Genomic DNA, 23,974 nt, shown 5'->3' on the forward strand with positions numbered 1-23,974 from the left:
TCTATAAATTATTGATGAGCAATCTGAGGAGGAAGTGAGAAAAAAAATTCCCTTTATAATAGCAAATAAAAAAATCAAAGATTTAAAAATAAACTTAACCAAGGGCATAAGGGACCTGTATTCAGAAAACTACAAAGCATCGCTAAAAGAAGACTTAAATAAATAGAAGGACATTCTCTGTTCATGGAGTGAAAGACTAAATATCATTAAGATGTCAGTTCTACCCAAACTGATTTACAGATTCATGCAATCCCAATAAAAATCCCAAAACATTCTTTCCTGAAATGGAAACACCAATTATCATATATTTATTTGGTAAGGGGTCCCAAATAGCCAAAAATGTCTTCACAAAGAAAAGGAAAGTTGGAGAACCCTCACTTCCTGACTTTAAAGCATATTACTTAGGTACAGCAGTAAAAACAGTATGATACTGGCATAAAAACAGACATATTGACCTATGGAACTGAATAGAGAACATAGAAAGAGACCCTCACATCTACGGTCAATTGATTTTTGACAAGGCAATCAAATCCACCCAACTGGGCCAGAACAGTCTATTCAAAAAATGGTGCTGGAGGAACTAGATGTCCATATCCAAAAGAAAGTAAGAGGACCCCTGCCTCATATCTTACACAAAAATGACCTCAAAATGGATCAGGGACCTAAATATTAAAGTACAACCATAAAACTTCTAGAAGAAAAAGTAGGGAAACATTTTCAAGATCTTGTGTATTTGGTAGATTCTTAAACCTTACACCCAAAGCATGAGCAAGTAGTTCAAGTGTCCATCAACCAATGAATTAAACAAAATGTGGTATATAAGTAAAATGGAATACTGTTCAGCAGTAAGAAGAAATGAAATCAGGTTGCATATGACAACATGGGTGAATCTTGAGGACATTATGTTGTGTGAGATAAGCCAGACACAAAAGGACAAATATGGTTTGGTCTCATTAATATGAACTAAATATGATGAGTAAACTCATGGAGGTAAACTCTACAGTACAGGTTACTAGGAGATAGAGTTGGGTTGAGAATGGGATCTGATGCTTAATGTATGTAGAATTTTTAATGTTTGAATTTAAAAGTATGGGGATGAATAGAGTTGACAGTAATACATTATTGTGAAAATAAGTAACACTGCTGATTTATTAATGTGATTGTGACTGAAAGGGGTAATCTATGGATATAATACTTCAATTGAAAGGAAGCAAGAGAATAATCTAGGGACCATATAACATAGTGATTTTGATGGTGGATTAAGATTATGGTTAATAGTATAAGAGTGCTCTTCCTTTACAAAGTATTAAGTATATGGTGATACCTGGGAAAATCACAACTAATATAACTTATGGATGATAATTAACAGTAATATTGTAATATTTTGCAGCAAGTGCAAAGAAGATATTGTATCAATTCTAAGGGACAACAAGAGTAGGTTTTAAGGGGATATGGAATTTTTTCCTTTTGGAGTAATGAAAACATTCTAAAATTGACTGAGGCGATGACAGCGACTCTATGATGAAAATGAGAGCCACTGAGTATACACTCTGAATGTGTTATACAAAGCATTGTACTATATAACACAATAAATCCTGTAATGGAAGATGGACTGTGGTTAACAGAACAAATATGAGATTATTCTCTCATGGATTATAACTAAAATATAATACTAATACAGGCTGTTAATAATCAAGTGGGTTGAAGGAAAACTAAACCAAATGTAATATACTGACTATAGTTAGTAATATTTTGTCCATGCTTTTTTCATAGTTTGTAAGAAATGTTTCACAAAAATGCAAGCTGTTGGTGGTGGGAGCTCTGTACAATGAAATGCATGTTTGTTTTGTAAAGTCACAACTTTTACTATTCACTTATTGTTTAAGTATGTTTAGATATTAATGGCATACTTCAATAAAATTTAATAAAAACACCTAGTCAAAATTTTAAAAAGTTTACTTAGATGTCTATAAACATAATATTAAGTCAATTTCATTTGCTGTTTAATTCATCATTCAAAAACACTTCTTTCCTTTTGAAAACAATTTGTAGTTTAGATTTTTTCAATTCACAGAAATTCCTACGTATAAATGGTTACTGAGAAATTATAGCCAACTTTAAATAAAATGAGTTACATGTAGCCAACTGATTTCACAGTGCACTATAAAAATCCTCACAAAAATTTTCACTGGAAAAATATATTTAAGCTGGAATGTGGGTGTATTTTTATATGTTTGATATTATATGGGAAAGGGAAGTCTCCAAAAGTGAGAGCAGAGCTGCAAAAGCTTATGGAAGTCTTAAAATCACCTGGGTGTAACCAAGTGGGAATGTTAGCTTGTTAACATACCTAGGAAGGGCTTTGTTATGAGTCAAATTTCTTCAGAGAAACAGAGCTAACAAGATATAGTAAAGACATTTATTTTAAGGAATTGGTATGTGATTGCAGGGGCTGGTAAATATGAGATCCATAATGCAGATCATCAGACTGGAAATTCTGGTAAGAGTTGACGTTGAAGTCTTGAGTCTGACATCCTTTGGGGGTGGCCAACAGGCTCAAAATTCCAAGGGGGTTTGAAATCGTAGTTTTAAGGTAGATTTTCTTCTTTATTCTAGAATTCTCAGTTCTTTTCTCTTAAGGCCTTCAACTAATTGGATAAGACTCATCTACATTACTCATTGTTGATGCTAATCTCATCTATAAAATACCTCCACTGCAACATCTAGGCCAATGTTTGACCAAACAACTGGACACCATAACTAGCTGAGGTGACACATGAAATTTAACCATCACAGGTTTCTGCAGGGGTGTGAAGTTTAAATATTATTAAGAGCTTATCAAACAAACGGATAGTAAAAACACACATTTGCAAAGACAGTCATACAAGACATAGAAGTGTGAAGCAAAGGTGAAACATTCTTTGGGAAGTGATGAGTATGCATTCTGCAAGATAGGAAAAGAGCCTAGAGAGATATTCAGGCCCAACAAAAGGCAACTCGGGGAAAAAAGAACCAAGGAAGGTATCTTGGCAAATTGACAGGCTCAGATAAGCATTTCAGAAAGATAACCCTGGTGGCAACTTGGACAATATGTGTGAGTGAGCTGTTCTGTCAGGAATACCCATTCAGAGTCCACTATTACATAAGGCAGATGAAACATGATGAGAGACAAAGAAATGACTGGAAATGTCCAAATTCAAGAGACATTTCAGTTGGTGAAAGTGAATCCTGGAAGTTAAAACAGATTCTTGATCTGCACTAAGCCTTTGAGAGCAATGCAGAGAAACACTGAGTTGGGCTCATCTTATCTCAGGGACAAAGTATTTTGTAAAGAAGGAAACTATAGTGGGTAAATCCAACTCGTAGGAGCAATTAACAGGTCTTTTCTCTTTAAAAAGTGAGGTAAGATTCTCGTTTGTTTAATCCAGTAAAACTCTGTCTACTATATAATAACATTATTATTGTCTAAGATTGAAGAGGATAAGCAGGTAGCTACCCCACAGGTCTAGATTTTTTAGCTCTCATTTCTTGTCTATTCCTTTGCTTATTCTTTGCTTTTTTTCCTAAGCATAGCAATTTTTTTTTCCTCAGCTAGTCTACTTGCCATCCCCAACTAATGCTTTTATCATGGATTCAGATCACTACCTCTGCCCCTACCCCAGTCCCACTTCACCCTCTGCCTTCATGCCCCCAATTATGACTAGTATGGGCCAGGCTGTATCAGGATGGCTTGCCTGCCCTGCAATCTATCAATAACCTCCCCCCAGCCCTATCTCAAAGCTTATTTTTTCCCTTCTAATCTTCTGCTGACTCTCTTTGCATGCTAAACTTCCATCTTATATCTTTTTTTTCAACCTTATTGTCTAAGCCACATTATGCTTGTCTTAATTCTATTGTTTTATAACCTAATAATATCTTAACATATTTAATAAGGTCATGACAACCCCTGCAATTCATTACTCTTTCTACTCCTTCAGATGATAATAATAAAGAAAAGAAAATGTGATTTATATACCACCAGATATCCAAGAAACACACTTATCCTTAGAGAGATGGCAAAGGAAGATTTTAATATTACCTTTTAAAAAATATTGTGACTGGGCCCAACGAAGGTTAACTGTCCATGGTTACCCTTTATTCAGTTTCATGCCAAGGTTAAGTTCATACTTCAATTCCATTTCTGTACTCACTCTGCAATCTTTTGGTTTAGGGACTTTTTTTTTTTAGCTTTGGTGTTTTCTTCTCAATCATCCCTTACTTTGAAAGAAACCTTGCACAATTCTTATAAATGCATTTGTCTTAAAAATTGATGTTGGCCTCTGTGCTTCATCTATTTATTTTTGCTTAAATTGTTTTAAATTGCACCCCCTAAGTCTTCAAAACTCTAGAGGGTAGGAAAGGAAGAGAGAAATAATTGGTTTTCTTGTCTGCTCCTTACTGATGCTGCTCCTTTTCCTCTTTTTCCATTGTTAATCTTGTGTCAATAAAGTAGAAAATAAAATGAAGAGAAATATGGGAAAGTAGAGTGCGGACAGTGCAGAAAATTACCTCGTTAGCCACTGGTCATATGGCTTTACCTAGAGGGTTTTCTGATTGGCTAAAGATTTAAAGAAATAATTTTTTAAGAGGGCATTTATCATATAGTAGGTGGCTAACAAATTTTAAGTTTTGGGTTTTTTTTCTGTAGCATACTCCAACAATTTTAGTTATTTTTTATAATTGCAAATGGTGGAATATTGCAATTGTACATAAACCACACAGAAACCACCATGTTGTTAAAATTATTCATTTTGTGTATCAGCCACCTACTCATTGTATTCTTTAAAATGACTGTTAATTGTACATTCATTCCTCCCAACCTTTAGCTTGCTCAATACTTCTACATAACCTGGATCTATGGGCTTAGTTTTGCCTTCTTTGTTGAATTACCAGCAAATTTGGAGAACTGCTTTTGTGTAGTTTTATTTGAATTTTGAAGGCAAGTAATTTACTAATCCTCCTTTCAGATGCTTCCTTTTGTTCTTCTTTGAGATGTGTATTGACTGAATGTTTCAAAGACTTCTTTGTTTTAAAATCAATGAGGAAATGGAATTCCCTTTGATAAACTAAACATGTTGACCTAGTCCTTTGCAGATTAAAAAAAATCATCAGTGTATAAACATATGTTGATTGAGTTGATTGTACCTCTTGATGAAACATGTAGCTGCCGATCTCTATAAGAGCTGATATCTTAATAGGACAACATAACTTTCTTTCTCTCTGTTCCAACTTTAACCATCCAAAGATGTTGGCAATGAAACAAAGGAAGGAAGTAAAGTGAAAACATTGAAAATAATATGTCTGGGAAGCGGACTTGGCCCAGCGATTAGGGCGTCTGTCTACCACATGGGAGGTCTGCAGTTCAAACCCCGGACCTCCTTAACCCGTGTGGAGCTGGCCCATGAGCAGTGCTGATGCGTGCAAGGAGTGCCGTGCCACGCAGGGGTGTCCCCGTGTAGGGGAGCCCCATGCGCAAGGAGTGCACCCCATAAGGAGAGCCACCCAGCGTGAAAGAAAGTTCAGCCTGCCCAGGAATGGCACCGCACACACAGAGAGCTGACACAACAAGATGATGCAACAAAAGAAACACAGATTCCTGTGCCACTGACAATAGCAGAAGCGGACAAAAAAGAACACAAAGCAAATAGACACAGAGAACAGACAACTGGGGTGGGGGCAGAGGGGGAAGGGGAAATAAATTAAAAAAAAAAAAAAAGAAAATAATATATCTACAAATCCTTGTTCTCACAAACATGCCCTATGCTGAATCTATACTTAGATGAACAGTTTACATCCTTGGAATTACTTCTAAGCCTTCTCCCATGCATCTTCTTTCCCAGTAACTGGTATCTACTACCACAGGCATTCTCAGCTCTTCCCCTATAGGCCATTCCCCATTTTGCACTGACTTTCGCTGAACTGAGATACTTTCTGGATAAACAAACAAGAGTACTGCTCGAGAAGCAGAAGTCACCGGGTTCTTTGTTCCCACTCTATGTTCCTCACACTCAGCAAACCAGTTAAACTCTGTGGCTATCAAGAGTCTCATCTGTAAAGTAGAGATTATAATAGTTTATCTTCCTAAAATTCAGCTTTAAGGCTCATTTCCATATAAATAACTAAGTGGAACTTTTAACATTATTTAATGCAAATGTCCTGCTTTAAAAATGGAGATACAATTTTATCTGGACCTCTCTTACCTATCTCACAGCGTTATGATGAAATAATAACAATATTTTTTATATTTTCAAAACATTGAAAATCTATAAAATAATTATCTAAATGTAAAAACCAACTGTTTTCTGTGTACAGAAGCAAAATAAAACAGCTTAATAGCTAGCACTATATCTTAAAGTAGAACTGTCTCTCTGTAGGAAAAAAAAAAAACTTTTAGAGACTGTGTATTGGAAGAGGGTAAGACATATGTTGGGACAAATCAAGGCAACCAAAGAGGTAGCTGGGTAACACTAGACCAGAATGAAATAAATGTGTTCAGGAAGAGTTGGGGGGTGGGGGTGGAGGGCGGTACTGGGGAGAGGGAAGAAAGAGAGGAACATGACCAGACAATGTGGTGGGCATGAAAAGTCTTAGTTTTTGCTTAGATTTGAAAGAATTAATCTCACCTATATGTTAGAAAGTCTCCTTCATACCCAAAATTCTGGCATGAGTAGATTTTTATAGAAGAAATTGTAGAAAATGGCCAAGTTCTCAGCACTGTAGTTAAAGGACAAGAATGTCCAGAAACGAAATCATCTCTAAGTAGAAATAATTCAGAAAAAGAAGGACCTCAGAACCATAGTAGAAATTGAAAATTGTATAACATGACAAAAAGCTTAGATCAGGGTCTGAACCTAACATTTCTAGATAATAAGTGCAAGGTGACTGTGAAGATTAATTTCATGTATCAGCCTGGCTGGGTTATGGTGTCCAATTGTTTGGTCAAGCAAGCATTGGCCTCATTGTTATTGTTAAGGATATTTCATAGATGGGTTTAAATAATCAGTTGATTGTATCTATGGCTGATTAGATCTATATTCAACAAAGGAGATTGCCTTCAGGAATGATAGAAGTCTCTTCATCTAACCAGTTGGAGGCCTTAATATAAAAACTGCAGATTTCAGCAGCGAGAAAGAAGTATTTCTATCTCTCTCCATCCAGCCCACATCTCCTGGGGAACTCAATGTTATCTTCATCAGAGTTTCCAACTTGCATTTTCTCCTGGGGAATTCGACCTTCACCTTCTTCAAGTTTCTAACTTGTGAACTCCCCTACAGAAATTGGGTTTACTAATCCCAAGATTTGCATGAGCCAATTCCTATAAAGAATTTCTTAATATTTACAAGCACATATACACATCAAAAGAAACAGAGTCACCACATACAAATAAAAACATTAAAGAGTTTGTTGAAAGATTGAGACTTTTTGTCAGCAGGGAGATCTCAAAATTGCAGTGAAAACCTCAATAGTCACTCAATAGCCATTTATGAAGGCACGAGGGATTTCTAAGGAGGAAGTTACAATAATTGGCTGACATTTAAGTTTTTTTACATAGGGGGTCTTACAAACCAGGAAACACATATACAATGGTTAGTATGATATACTTGTCCATACCTGATAAACTATCTCTATTAGACTAAAATTAGCTTATCACTAAGTGTCTAAGTGTTGCTCAAATTGCAACTTTATTTGGAACGTTCCATTTTCTGAGAAGGTCCCATCCTTGTGGTCAATTGTTTTGTCTTCTAAAAAGTCCCTGTCATTTCTCAAAAGATGGATAGCTGTTTCATTTTATTTTAAAATATCGCCTCTTGATTGTGTTCCTCTGGAAAACCCTAACTATTACAATGACAAACCCCAGCTGATATCTGGAGGATGATAACAGTGATAATTGATGTTGGTTTTAGGAGTGCATGAATTCTCAGAGCAATGTGAGTTAAAGAAGAAAAAGAATCAGTAAGCCCTGAGTAAAGAAAGGCATTGTCAGTAGAAAGAAGAGCTTTACAACCAACGTGTTAGGAACCGTGAGGCAAAAGGTCACAGGTAATTTATATTGGAGAAAATAAATCAGAACAGAGAAGTGAGGAACATTCCAGAAAAAAAATTGTGAGACTGGGAAGCAGACATAGTTCAATTAGTTGGGCTTCCATCTACCATATGGGAGGCTCTGAGTTCGCATCCTAGGGCCTCCTTGTGAAGGCAGGCTTGCTCACACGCTCTGGAGAGCTGCCAGCCTGGGCACCATGGAGTGGCGACTCAGCAAGGTGATGCAACAGAAAAAGGGAGACAACCAAAAAATCACAGAAGAGCACGCAGTGAATGGATGCAGAGAGCAAACAACAAGCTAGCCAAAAGGGGGCTGGGAATAAATACAGACAGACACAGAAGAATGCACAGTGAATGGACACAGAGAGCAGACAGCAAGCAAAAAGGCACAAGGGAGGGGGATAAAAAAAAATTGTGAGACCTTGATGGAAATGCTATGAGGTTAGACTATATCTTAACATGTACAAAAAGTTTTCATAAAGTTAGCATTCTTTTTTGAAACATAGTTTTTGTAACATAAAAAGAAGATGGCTAATGTAAATGCGATGAACCAAAAAAATACAAAAAACAAAAAACAGGACTTAAAATTCTAGGATCTATATTCAAACCCAACCTTAGTTATTGAAATGATTTATTAAGTATTGGTGTGCCTGACTTTGTGTTATAAGCAAGGGTATAAAAATCATTGATATGGTCCCAGTGATACAGGATATCACAATGTACTGAAGTAAATATGAAAACATATTTTCATTTATATGTAAGAGAAATTTGAATTATAAATGCAGTACAGTGTAGCAATGAGGAGCACTGACCCAGAAGCTAGATCATCTGGATTGAATCCCATTATCCTAAGTCTAGTGTGATAATGAACATTTTTTTAAATTAATTATTGAAATATACCACCCAAGCACAAACATACATAATAAGTATATAGTAATAGTTGTGAACTTACAAAACAAACATATATAATATCATACAAGACTCTCATAACTCACCCTACCACCAAGACCTTACATTGTTGTTAAACCTTTTCAACTAATGATTAAAGAACATTGTTAAAATATTACTACTAACCAAAGTATTTTTCCCTCCCTATTATTATCATCTTTATGTCATTTATTTATGAGCATACATTAACAGTTAAGTGTATAGTAAAAGTTGTGAACTTACAAACATGCATAACATCATACAGTAGTCCCATACATCAAACCTTCACCAACACCACCTTGCATTGTCATGAGATGTTCGTTACAAATTATGAAAGAATATTGTCAAAATCTTACTACTAATTACAGTCCTTATCTTACGTTTGATGTGTTTCCCCCAACACACTTTATTATTATTTTTTAAATATAATTTTTTATGACAGAAGTTGTAAACTTACAAAACAATCATGCACATGTGCAGAATTCCCAAGCAATACCCCTCTATCAACATACCACACTCTGGTGGAACATTTGTTACAGATAAGATAATATCATCTGACTGTTGCCATGTCCATAATACACATTTGGCTCACATTTTCCACACTGCTCCATTATCAACACAGTACATCTTTGGCATAGATGCAGGAATATTATATTATTACTGCTAACCACAGTCCATAGGTCATTCCAGTTGTATTTTACCCATGCGTTCCTATTTATAAACTAGCTATTACTATTTTTACCATCCATTCTATACATTTCCACACTTTTACAATAAAGCTAATTAAAACTTCTATATACATTAAAGATCAGTAGTCCATCTTAGTCCTTTTCTCCATTAAGAATCCACCACCTACCACCAGGTCTTGAAGATATTTTCCCACAATTTATTATAGAAGTTTTATGGTTCTTGCTTTTATTTTTAGGTTTTTGATCCAGTTTGAGCTAATTTTTGGATAAGGTGTGAGATAAGGGTCCTCTTTCCTTCTTTTGGCTATAGATATGCAATTTTTTCAGCACCATTTTGCTGAATGGACTTTTTGGCCCAAGCTGTGTGGGTTTGACAGGCTAGTCAAAAATCACTTGACCATACATGTGAGGGTCTGTTTCTGAGCCATTGATTTGGTTCCATTGGTCTATGTATCTGTCTTTATGCCAGTACCATGCTGTTTTTACCACTATAGTTTGGTAGTATGATTTAAAGTCCAGAGATGAGGATTCACTTTTCCTTTTATGATGTTTCTGACTATTCAGGACCTCTTACCCTTCCAAATAAATTTGCTAATTGTGTTTTCAATTTTTTTTTAATGCTGGTGGAATGTTTATCAGGTTTGCATTGAATCTGTATATCAATTTGAGTAGAATTGAAATCTTAATTATATTTAGTCTTCAAATCCATGAGCATGGAATGTTCTTTCAGTTATTTAGGACTTTTTGACTTCTTTTAACACTAGGTTGCAGTTTTCTGAATACAAGTGCTTTACATCATTGGTTAAGTTTATTCCTGACTACTTGAGTTTTATCTGTCATATTTTATTTTTACTACTATTTTGACACTTTTAGTTACTTTTATTGATATAATCTTCATTTCTAGACTCTCTTTCAGGCCTCTCTCTCCCGTCTTTTCTTTTCAGGCTCTAGCACACTTTTTAGTATTTCCTGAAAATTTGGGCTCTTGCTTATAAATTCTCTCAGTTTCTGTTTATCTGTGAATATTCTAATCTTGCCCTCATATTTGAAAGACAGTCTTGCTGGATATAAAATTATTGGCTGGAAGTTTTTCTCTCGTAGGATGTTAAATATATCAGACCACTGTCTTCTTGCCTCCATGGTTCCTGGTGAGAAATCAGCACTTAATCTTATTGGGTATCCCATATATGTTATGCATTGCCTTTCTCTTGCTGTTCTCAGAATTCTCTCTTTATCTTTGGCATTTGACATTCTGATTAGTATGTGTCTTAGAGTTGGTCTACTCGGATTTTTTTGGATGGGAGTACATTGTGCTTCCTGGACATCAATATTTTTGTCCTTCAACAGGGTTGGGAAATTTTCTGACATTATTTCTTTAAATATTCCTTCTGCCCCTTTTCCCTTCTTATCTCATTCTGGGGCACCCATGACACATATGTTTGCACATCTCTGACTGTCATTTAGTTACCTGAGACCTTGTTCAATTTTTTCCATTCTTTTCTTCATCTGTTCTTTTGTATGTTCGCTTTCAGAGGCCATTTTTTCAAACTCACCAATCCTTTCTTCTGCCCCCTCAAATCTGCTATTATATGATTCCAATGTTTTTTTTTATTTCATTTGTTGCACCTTCATTCCCATAAGATCTGCTATTTTTCTATTCATGCTTTCAAATACTTCTTTGTGCTCATCCAGTGTCTTCTTAATATCCTTAATCTCTTTAGCCACGTCATTGATTTTATCAAGATTTGTTTGAACATCTATGATTAGTTGTCTCAACTCCTTTATGTCATCTGGAGACTTATTGTGTTCCTTTAATTGGGCCATAGCTTCCTGTTTTTTGGTGTGGATTGTAATTTTTAGTTGGAGTTTCGGCATCTGGATTACTAGCATATTTATTCTGGGTGCAGTTTTTCTCTTTAGTTTAGGGCTTCCTGCCCTTTCTCCCTTACTGGTTGTGCAATAGGAGCCAAAGATATAATTGGTGCTATAAACTGTGGAGGCTCAAGTTGCCCTCCTTGCCCCAGGAATGGATGAAGCTTCTCCCAGCTTTCTCCTTTCCCAGAGGTAGGGACAGAGTCACAGTTGTGTGGAATAATCCAAGTAGTGCAGGCTGGACTGTAGTTGCCCGGAGAGACTGATGAAGTTTCAGGCCCCTTTCTTCCCTGCCTGGAGCATGAATGGAGCTGCAGGTTTGGGTAGCAATCTATGCAGTGCAGGTCCAAGATGACTGCAGTTGCCCCAGTGGACTTTTAATTATTCAGTTTATGTCAGCCAAATTACCCTCAGTTATCTGGATAGACTGGTGCTCATCTAGCCAGCCTCCTCTCTGCCAGAGGTGGGACTGAAGCCTAGGTTGGGGCTGCAGGCTGATCTGGGTGAGAGAAACCAGTTCCTGCCATCACTGTGATATTTGGTCAGGCCGTCTTCCCCTCAGGCTGGGGGTGGAGTCCAAATGGTGGCTACCGGCCTTTTTCTGACTTGGACAAATTCACACCCAGCTGTTCTTAGGGTTATTCCTTAGCCATCCAAGTCTACCAATTAGTAGCTGAAATTGGCAGCCAACCGTCTCCTTCTCCTCTGGTTTTGGGAAATGGAGCTTCCAATTCTGGTCACAGAACAGCTCCTGGGGCGGCTTGTACCACCAGAGTGGGATAATCACCAGCCTCCACGGCTTGGCTGGCAATTTCCTGGAGAGGCTGGCACAGGTCCCTGCAGCTTCGTCCCTGTCAGAGGGGCACTGGGTCTTAGGCTAGCTGCAATCTGACCTGGATAGAAAGAAGCCAGTCCCCACCAGCACTGGGATTTTCAGTGCTAATGATATTTAGTCTTCAAATCCATGAGCATGGATTCCCCTTGTGCCAGGCACAGAGTTAAGATGGCAGCTCCGGGCCTCTTTCTACTTGGACAGGCTCAAACTTTAGCTGTTCTCAGCTATATTACACTTTAGCCTCCTAAATGTTACTCATCAGCAACAATAGTTACTTGTCAGTAGCTGAAGTTGGTGCCCAACCATCTCTTCCTCCCCTGCTTTGGGGAAGTGGAGCTTTCAATTCCAGGCACAGAACTGCTTCCCAGGCTTGTGCCCCCAGTGGAGGATGGGCACCAGCCTCCAGGGTGTGGCGCACTCTACTTAGGAGTCTTCTATACAGAAGGGCAGTCTCCTTCTTCTATTCCTTGAGCGATGTTTCAGGATGCTCTACTGGCCTCCTGAAGCCCCCAAGCAGGTGCTTCAGCTAGCTGCAGAGAGCTCTGGGCATTTACTAACTGCCCTTTAGCAGGAGCTGACTCTAAGAGTTCCTTACTCCACCGCCATCTTGTTGTTGATAATGAACATTTTAATAGAACTTTCCCATGCCTCAGTTTCCCAAATATAAAATAGACATACTGGGATTACTTACTGTGGTAATCGTGAGGATAAAAGGAATTGAACATTAAAAATACTTTAAAAAATTCCTGGCACATAAAGAAAGTTGTGTTTTCATCATCATCTTCAGTGTCATCATCATTGTCTCCATCACCATTATCAGTTCTCAAAGACACTGAAATGGGAGAGAAAACAGGAATGGCTTCACAAAGTAAATGGCACTTAAAGCAGGTCTCAAGGAATACATAGAAAGTTTTCACCCAGGAAGAAATATAAAAAGATTATGCCAAACAGAATGGACTAACATCCAGAAGTGAACAAAATAAAAACAGGCCCTGCTGAATTGTGGGGTACATACATGGGCTGAAGAAGTAAGATAGAATAAAATTGTTGGAACACTTGGACCAGTGGGAACTTTTAAGTAGATAAGCAACATCATAAGATTTATTTTTTAAGGTTGTTAACTCTGGTGGCTCTTTAGATAACTGTAAATTCTCAGTGATGTCCAACAGCAGAGATATTTTTCACCCACATTTAAAGTCGGTTGTGGGTCAGCTGCAGCTCTGTTACATGCCCTCTTAACTCGGGAAGCCAGGCTGAAAAAATAGTCCATCATTTGGGATATCCCCATTCTCTCAATAGAAGAGGAATACCACTCATCATGGCATGTCATTTTGGCTTATATATTGTTGGCCCAAATGAATCATATGGCCAAGTCTCATCTTAATGAGATGGAGAGGAAGTAAAATCTCTCCAAAGAAGGAACCCCACAAATCAGGTGACAACACCTGAGCTCAGTGGAATGGGGAACTATGATTATCTCACAAGAAAGGACAAGCAATATTTGAAAATGATAATACAACCCATTACACTGTTCTGAAGAAGGCAAGCTGTTGTAAGATGTCCAGGAGAAAAATAATAAAACCTGAAAGATGTTATTTTGGCTATCTATTGTATAGCAAACCTCACCCTCCCCACTCCTACCATCAAATATTAAATTAAATAATAATCATAAGTTATTTGGCTCATGAATCTCAAATAATCAGGCAGGGCTGCTCTGGGAAGTCTAAGGTTGTTTCATTTACTTGCCAGGATTCTTGGCAGGAATGGCTAGAAAGTTATATTAGGCTGAGTTCCTCCTCCTCTCCACATAGTGTCAGGGCCTTTCCTGGGACTCCTTCAGCAGAGTGAGAAGTCAGACTTTTTTGGAATTTCACGTCTCCAAGAGACTGTGGCAAAAGTTTCCACTCTTCTGAACCTTAAAGACTCCATATACTCTGTTGGTCTAATGAGTCACCAGGCAGCTCAGATTCAAAGAAAGGGGAAATGAATTCTTTAAGAAGTGTCAAAGAATCAGTGGCCATTGTTAATCCTCCATTTGGCAATTGCAGCAGGGATGTAAAGGAAAAGGCAGACTGAGAAGCTACTTCTGAGATATATCAGAAAGACTTGCTGACCACCTAAACATGGAGTGAAAAAGAAAGAAGAGAATCATGAAGCAATACTCTCAAAGAAAAGAGGGCCATTTCTCCAATACTCAAGTATGAGGACTGAAAGGACATATATAGTAAAAGTAGGAAATCAATATACAAATCTTGAATTATCTAAGAAATTAAAAGGAAGAAATCTTGTTCAAGATGGTGATCACATTCAAAAGATTTATTTCAAGATGTTATTTGTGGATGATGCTTGTAAAAGTGCTATAAACACACACGAAAAAGCATATGTTAAAACAAAATAAACTTTATTTTAGAAAGTCACTTTAACTATGTGGTGATATAATTAAGCCTTATTAATATGCTGTTTATTTAACAGATTAAAATGCATAAGAAGCATATCCCATTCATCTTAATTAGACAATATGCTTGTCGCAATTATTTGTTTTACATTTTCATTTTCATGAAGATTTTGAGGATATCCATTGATGCTATTAGAACCACCGTTCCCTTTAGTTTGTAGTTCTGTGATCTTAATGCCAAAACTCTCTTGAGGCACTAACCAGCATTTCTTACCTCACTCTCAGACAACACTTGGCTGTTAGATCTTTTCTGGGGCTGCAAACAGCCAGAAGAAAATGACTCTCAGGATATCAGTGTTCTCAACAGGTCCTCTTTCCCTCTGAGCTTTAGATTTAAAAATATTTCTATTCCCAAGTATTCCATACAAATATGGGTGTGAGTTAATGGATACTGGCTAACATAGAATATCAAATTCCAGATCTGCAAAGGAGTTTTTGAGTTTATCACCTCCAATGTTTTCCAAACTCAACATTCATACACGATTTTTTCAATATTGTCCTTACCACTAGCATACTATTGTTTTCTATAAATTGAGTTACAGTTTTTAATTGATGTATTTTTAAAGGAAAACTTTACACTGCTATTGTAAATAGAAGACTAGTTGAATTTGCCATAAATAAAAGCTGGTCATATTCGTGAATACAACCAAAACAGAGCAATAATACTAAAATCTAGCTAGATGCTCTTTCTTGCCAGAGACTCAAAAGTGCCTGAGGCCCATTCACTTTTGTTAGAAGAGATTTCCAAGCCAGGATCAAACTGAAGGTTTCTCCTTAAACTATAGAACTTGAAAAGAGTTGTAAAGGGGCAAACTCCCTTCTGTATTATCTAGTGGACAATGCCTTTGAGGTCCCATAAAATATTTTGGTATTTTCAGTAACATGGGGCCCTTGTTTGAGAAACATTTCCTATTCCTTGCCCTTTCCTATATTTTCAGTGTAATTTTCCTGTAAATGTAAATCTAAAACTTCTCTAAAAATAGTTTATTTTTATTATTACAAGAAAAAAAAATTTACTGAATACACGTAGTGCCCTGATCTTGTTTCTAATACTGTTCTCCAATAAAATGAACCAGTGTTCATTGGAGAAACAACTGATTGTAAGACTGGAACTATTACAAGTGTATTTGAAGCAGGAAATAGTTAAGATGAATCTGGACATTCTTGTAGTGCAGAAAGTAAGGAAATGCTAAAAAAAAAAAAAAAAGCCATTATTGGGAAATGGATGTGGCTCAACCATTTGAGCACCTGCCTACCACCTGGGAGGTCCTAGGTTCAGGTCCTGGTGCCTACTAAAAGAAGACAAGCAGATGCCACTCCCACTGCAATGAGCTAGACACCATGCCTGCAGCAACGAGCAGATGCCACAAGCCAGTAGATGCTGCAGACTGCCGGGATGTGGCTCTGGCCTTTGGGCACTGACCTCTCATGTTTGAGATCCCAGGTTCAGTTCCGGTGCCTCCTGGAGAAGGTGAGCAAACAGTGAGCAGACAGACAAGAGAACCTTTTGGGGGAGGAAGAGAATAAATAAAGAAAAACAAAGTAAATAAACACACTTTTTAAAAAATTCCACTTTGATGGGCTATATCAAAGGGCCACAGGAACCAACTGATAGAGCTCCTGTGTAGTGCAGAAGTTCAAAGGTGGATAGGTAATCTCTCAAGGAGATATAACATATCTCCCCACTTTTAAGCATGGGTTACGCATAGCATAACTTCCTCCCAAAAAGTATGGTATGGAAAACAGAACAGGAAAGAGTGAACTTTAGCGTGGAGGAATCTAATAAACACTACCTCAGCCTGTTGATCAAGCTCAACAGCAACATTTATAAGCCATGGTGATAATATGTACCCTTTGATACAATATTATGAGAAAAGCACTTTATCTCTGTGGTATTCCTCCCCAAAATCTACAGCCACAATGTTATGGTGAAAGAAAACATTAGAAAAATCTCAATATAGGGACATTCTACAAAATCCTGAGCAGTACACTTCAAAACTGCCAAGGTCATCAGAAATGAAGCAAGTCTGGGAAAGTATAGTCTAAGGAAAACCTAAAAGAGAAAGAGAACATTAGGTAAAAACTAAAATAGCTGTATAAAGTATGGATTTTAATTAATAATATATTAATGCTTGTTTATTAATTATATCAAATGGACAATAAAAATATAAAATTTAATCCTAGGGGAAACTGAATATGGGGTATATGGGAACTTTCTATGTTATCTTTACAAATTTTCTGTAAATCTAAACCTGTTTTAAAAAATAAATTTTATTTAAAAAATTACATTTCCTCATTCATTTAACAGATATTCTTCAAGTGTCTAATAGATGCCAAAGTCCATTCTAGATACAGGGGACACAAATATGGTAGCTGCCTTTATGAAGATAACTATGGCACAGAGATGTTAAGTGATTCATCCTAAGTCACAGAGCTGGGTGAAAGATATACTGAAATCATCTCTAGACCCTTCTGTAAATTAACATTAGTAGTCTCCTTCCTTTTATATCTCTGACATTTTTAAGAAAAAATTCTCTTTTGAAGTATTTATAGTGAGTGAAATTGTGAATCAATCAGCAAATAATTAATATGCACCACGTTCTAAGCACTAGACTACTTGCTGAAGATTAAAAAAAGAAAATCCATGGTTTGTACCTCCAAGATGCATATGCTCGTTCTATGAAAGTAGAAAAAGTATATCTGCCAAGAAGAGTTAAGCATGATCTTCAATAAATCAGAGAGGGGTTACAAAACTTTAAATGGCCAAAGAATATGAAAGTTTTTGGTGAGAAAGAGGACTTGAAGTAGGCTGCTGCTCTGGGTAAAGAGTTCATCCAGAACAAGGAGTGCCCATGGAGGCACGTGGTGTAGGACCATGGCCTCAGATGCTTGTCAGCCAGAGTTCAAGTCCCAGGTTTTCTACTCAAAGATGACCTTCAACAAATTGCTTAACTCTTCAGTCAAAATGAAACAATAATGGAACATTCCTGATAGGATTGGTTTTTTTAAGGATTTAGCCATGGTTCCAAGGGAAAAGAGATGGCAAACTTATGCTAGGGAAATGCAAGAAGGATTCATCGATAAAGGGGCTGTCAGCTCCAGAAGGCTGTGGGGGAACCAAACCACAAGGAACCTAAAACTCTAACCACCTGAGGCCTGTGGCCTGTAAGCCTGATGAATGAGAGGGGGGAGTTTTTACAGGAACCCAAAAGGAGAATAGTGAGGAGTCCACTTGACCAGTATCCTTTGATGGGGCCAAGATAATTAGCATCAGATCTCACACTCTTCCCTCCTAATCCCTGTCAGGTCTCCCTAATGCTCCAACCCAGCAGGTAATCAGCGGGCAGATTTGTGGATGTAGTCCATGTAGGCCAGCTTCCTGGGACAGAGAGTGATGGCATGCGTGGAAGGGCCAATATGGAATAATATGCATAAATACTTAGAACACACCTAGCACACAGTAATGCTTAAAAGATGTTAGTCATGATGATTTATGGTGATGACGATGATCTCTGTATTTTCAGCACTTGACACAGTTTCCAGCTTTGTCAGGTACGTAATAAAGGTTGAGATAACGAGTAGAGGATGGCACAGAAGCAGGATAGGGACTGCCACAGCATGTTAAAATATAAAGTATAAAAAAGTACAAGTATACAAACCATAGTCATGTATATAGAATTGATCATAAATACAGAATTGACAAGGACATGAATTTAAATGAGTTGGATTTTGAATGTTGGAGAAAAGTGGGAAATGAAGTCACAGGGGTAGTTCCTAAACTCTTTAGAAAACTGTAAATCACACTATTAAAATATATACTGTTCTGCACAGAGGGCCAAGTTAGGAAGTGCTAAAAGGAAATGAGATGCAAAGGGAAGATTCAAGCTTTGAGGCACCTAAATATGCTCATTCACATCTGTGTGACCTTGGCAAAATTCTTTTCCCCTCCATACCCTGATGTCCTAATCTATGAAATAGGGATTATCATGAGGATTCATTAAAAAATCTACTCAAAGTGGCCGGCACATAGTAGGCATTCAATGAATATGTTTGTTCTCTGTGCAGAGTTAAGATTGAAAGCACAGCGAGCAGAAATAAAACAGAGGTCTATCTTTCTAATAGACATCCTTCTCGCCTCCAATCTTTAATAGACTCCATTAATACCTATCAAACATTACTAGGAATGGAAATATAAAGCCATCATTGCTATATTTGTGGCAGTCTAATGAGCCTGCTTCTCCCAGTGAGGCAATAATTTACTCAAAGGCCCCAAAGAGGCCAGCATGAGTTAAGACAGCTTTCCAAATTGACCAGTTCTTGCACAAAGAGCTTGCATTATTATGCTACCCTTTCTAGAGATTTGTTCAAAGAATCTCTATGCAAGATAAACCAAAGTGATATCTGCCCTCTAGGACCTTTCTCCATAGGGATTTCAATGCCAACTTCAATTCCCCTTGAAATCACACAGCCAGCTTTCCTGGTTCCAGGCCAATGGAGTCTTCCTAAGCCAGAACTTTCCCAGATCAAATCGTGTATATCCATTTCTCAGGGAGGGTGCAGAGGAACGGTGACACTAGGCAATTTCTCAAGTTCCATTTCTCAGTAAAAGTCTCAATATTTGTGCACGTAGGAGCTATTTTATGTTGGCCAATCCATATCAGATGATGATATATGTCCCTTAAAAGTGATAGAAGGCATAGCCTCAGAAGCCATTTTCTGGAGTCAAGGATTGCAGCCCCAGTGCTAATTCAGCAAGAGAGATATTTATGACATTAAAAATAGTACCCGAAGGCTCTCCAACGCCCCCTTCTGAATCTGGACTGTGCCTGTGGAGACACTGGATTGCATTTTCTTCACCAGAGTTTGCTGCTTAAACATATTAATGGATACTTTGAAAGTAAAAATGACTGAGTAAAATGATATCGAAAAAGGGATCTAGTTGAAGGAGCACTGCCTTAGAAAACAGAAAACTGAGTTATCAGACCCCTTCCAGCCCTGACTTATGGTATCATCACTTAATCTTTCTGGGATAAAATTGTGCCACCTGAAAAATTGGTTATTATAACCCCAACTGTAAAGGCTAGAGCAGGTGAGACTTCCTGAGGTTCCTTCCAATTGTAGTGCCTCTACAATTATCCTTTGTTCCAAGTGTGAAGACAATAGGGATCAACAACACAGTAATAATATTTGATAGATTCTATTGACATGATGCTTTCAATTTCACAAAGTAGGTTTACATACATTGCTTAGTGCAAAACACATAGCATCCCTTTTAATGATAAGCACAGCAAAAATAATTCCTATTTGAAAAATGAGAAAATTGAAGCTCAGAGAGTATAGATGCCTTAGCTAGTGTTATGTGCCTGCTTCTTTGTTATTCTGTGAATTTACCAAGCACGCTGCTTCCTCAGTACATTTGAGCCTACTTTTCTGTATTGCAACACTCTTCTCTCAGCTATTCCTATGTCTCTCCTCCCCATTCATTTTGGTGTCTTAGCTCAAATGCCACCATTTTAGAGACTCCTCTTCTCTGATGGGCCTAAATAAAGCATCACCTTGTATCTTTACCCTACATTTTCTTCTTCCTAATATTTACCATTCCAAGGTCTGTTTATTTATTTATTGGTCTCTTGTTCCCACTACAAAAGAAGTGCTGCAAGAGTAGAGACTGACAGTTTTTATTTGTTCCTATGTTTTTAATGCTCAGAATAGTGCCTGATCAATTGCAGAAACTTGCTAAATAATTGCTAATGAATGAATGTTAAGTGAGGTGATACAGGGAAGCCATCGGGAACTTTAGTTTTTATCTTTAGATAAAAAGCTATCTTAGCTGTTTGAGTTTCAGCTCATTTCCAAGGATATCTTGATTTAATATTATCTAATATATACTTTTTATCTTTCTCTCTCAAGAAAAATTAGGCATTTATTTGACCCTATTATATAATCTGCCTTTTCCTTTAAATCATGGGGAAAATGTAATTATATTTTTCTAATTCAGGATTCACAAGAGTGCCCTTCAGGTAGAAAATGAAAATAAAAGATCAGTGGTTGCCAAACCTGGCTGTATATCAAAATGACGAGAGGACAATTTAAAAGCTAACTTCCCAGGCCCTACCCTTGAAAAATTCCAATTCATTGGGTTTGAGGTAGAGTCAGAAATGTACATTTCAAATATTTTCCAGTTGATTCAGATGCACAGCCATGTTGAAAAACTACTGAATCCCATCACCTTTACTGATTCCTTTCTGCTCTGTGTTTTGTTACCTGGGACTTGAATAAGCATCATGAGGGTTAAGTTACTGACATGTGATCTTCAGAAGAATAAGAATGACATTAGTTCCAGACACAATTCCAAGAAGAGTTGGCCACAGGGATTTCTGATTAGGTGGAAGAAGCACAGAGGTTAAACAGGCACATTTTCCTTATCCACAAGTCTACCCTGAGGAACAGAAGCCCAATCACTCTGCTGGGGTGGAAGGAAACTTTAGTCCTCGTACAGATGACTGGTAAATATAAGGCAAGACAATCCCTAGGAGGAGGGATTAAGACAAAAACTCAGGTCAGTATAATGGCCAATGAGTATAATGATCCAGTGATTGATGGAATCAAGATGAATCTGAGAGCATTTATTCAGCTTTCTACTGAGTATCTACTAGGGTATGGGATCATTCCAGTGAACAAGATGCTCCCTACATTCCAGAAACTTACATTGAAGTGAGAGAGCCATATCAGGTACTAAGACTGTAATGCAGAAGGATGGAGTTTCTATGGGTGAACATTTAAGAGTGCCTAACTCAGAAATGGGATCTGGAAAGTTCGCTCTAAGCTAAAACGTGAAAGACGGGTAAAAATTGCCAAACAGAAGAAGGGAGGAGGGAGAATACTGTTGTGGAAAGAAGGAAGAGCAGAGCTGCAGTGTTTAAGGAAGTGAATGTCTAGAAAAGATAGGACAATACAGTCAAAGGTCTGAAGTGGTGGGAAACAAGGTTTGGGAGATTGTACATAATATTGGTTAGTGAGTTTTTTCCCACTAAGTTAAAGTCAACAAATATTTGTTGAACTAACCAAATTTTTATTTTGTTCCTAACATAGGTTATGCATTGTTCGAGGCATTGGGTTGCTGTGGAAGGGGACTGCCTAAGCTCAGCCTGCCACCATTCCCTGTGTCCCACAAATAAACCCTGTGCTCACACTATGTTATTCTGGCTCCTAAGATGGATGATGAATGTGTGCTGACTCCCTCTCCCAAAGGCCTAGAAATAAAACACATCCCCTAGCAGATAAGGGACTGCCTGGACATAACTTCTCTTGTTGTCCTGAGGGTATGGAGATAGTCTCATTAAACTGGTCACATTTTTATGCCATCCAGCTCACCCCTGCACCCCCACATTATGGCACAAGAAGGGTGTACATAGATCATATGATCTATCCAATCCAACTCTAGTGGATTGGAACCCAGTGGCCATGAGAAATACACACGTGCTAGTGAAGCTAGCTTTGCTCTCTCTCTTCTCTATGTGAGTCAAAGTCTTTCCATCATTCCTACGTGAGTGGCATTTTGCTGGTGATCCCCCACCCCTGCAAACCATGGAGGGGTTTGAGACCTCAGGACTGTGTTCTGGGTGGCAGTCATTGATATATTCTTTGCTGCCCTCCCTGCAGTGAGACCCCTTCCCTGGAGGTAGTAACAGGTATCTCTCCTTCTAACCAACAGTTTATTTTTTTAAAGATTTGTTTTATTTATTTTTCCCTGACCCCCATTCCCCCTGTTGTATGCTCTCTGTGTCATTTTCCTGTGCGCTTTTCTGTGTCTGTTTGTATTCTCATTAGGTGGCTCTGGGAACTGTTCCTGGGAATTTCAGGAGTGAGAGAGAGGCAATTTTCTCTTGTGCTACTTCAATTTCCTGTTATGCTATGTCTTTTTATTTTTTCTCTCCTCTGTGTCTCTTGTTGCGTCATCTTGCTGCACCAGCTCTCCATATCAGCTGGCACTCCTGTGTGGGTTGGCTTTCCCGTGCTGGGTGGCATTCCCATGCAGCGTGGGCATTTCTGTGCTGGGCAGCATTCCAGCATGGGCCGGCACTCTGCGTGGGCCAGCTTGCCATGTGGGCCAGCTTGCCCTCACTGCCCAGGGTTCAATGCCTAGGGCCTCCTATATGGTAGATGGGAGCCCAGTTGGTTGAGCCACATCCATTTCCCTTAACCAACAGTTTGGCACAGCGAGCAGGATGGCGACAGTCTGATGGTTGCAGTGGAAAACAAAGATCAGGTTCTAGCAATTTCAAAGCTAACATTTGAATAACTGATCAAAGAATAAAAAAACTAAATAAACAAACAAACAATTTGACCATAGCCCAAGTGCAAGGTGGTGATTTAGGGTGAGTCTGCCAAGGGGTGGGATGAAAAGGAGAAACTGGTAAAAGACCCTTTGCAGGGATGTGCCATGAAGAAATAGGGAAAGAATGGAACTCACGGAGGCATCACTAGATCCTAGATCAGGATGACAGGCTGAATTCTAGGTCCCCCCATATGAAGGATGTTGAACTGTTTACATATTCTGCCTGTTTCAGTCCCAGGATTCCTGTCCAGTGGATCCAGAGGGAATATATTAGGAAGGAAATACACAGAGAAAATGGAGACTGGGACTGATCTCATTTTTATTAGGAGAATAAATGAATCCTATAAGTTTAGCAAGTTGTATAATTAAAGTTAAATATTGCTGTAAATACAAGGCACTTAAAATATTCTCTAAGTACACAACCATCAAACTGACCTCAAAGTAATTGTGAAGGTAACAATAAAACAAAGGGTTTGAAGTAATGATTAAACCTGCATTTATCTTGCTTTATTTTTAAATGAGATGAACTTGTTTGTTGTTCCCTTGAAAGTCTGATAGCAGTACACCTTTTGAATTATTGCATTAAGATCTTGTAAATCTCTTGTCAACCTTGCATGTGAATGATTCATAGGTGCAGAATGGGAGGGTTGGGTTACAGTAAATGGAGGAAATTATCCCTAATCCAAAAGGACATAGGCAAGCAGAATTAAACCGTGGTAAGACAAACTGAAGAGACAAGATCTAAATGGGTTGAGAGGTTAATCAAAGTGTGTTCC

The sequence above is a fragment of the Dasypus novemcinctus genome, chromosome 1 (assembly GCF_030445035.2).
Source record: "Dasypus novemcinctus isolate mDasNov1 chromosome 1, mDasNov1.1.hap2, whole genome shotgun sequence".
NCBI lineage: Eukaryota > Metazoa > Chordata > Mammalia > Cingulata > Dasypodidae > Dasypus > Dasypus novemcinctus.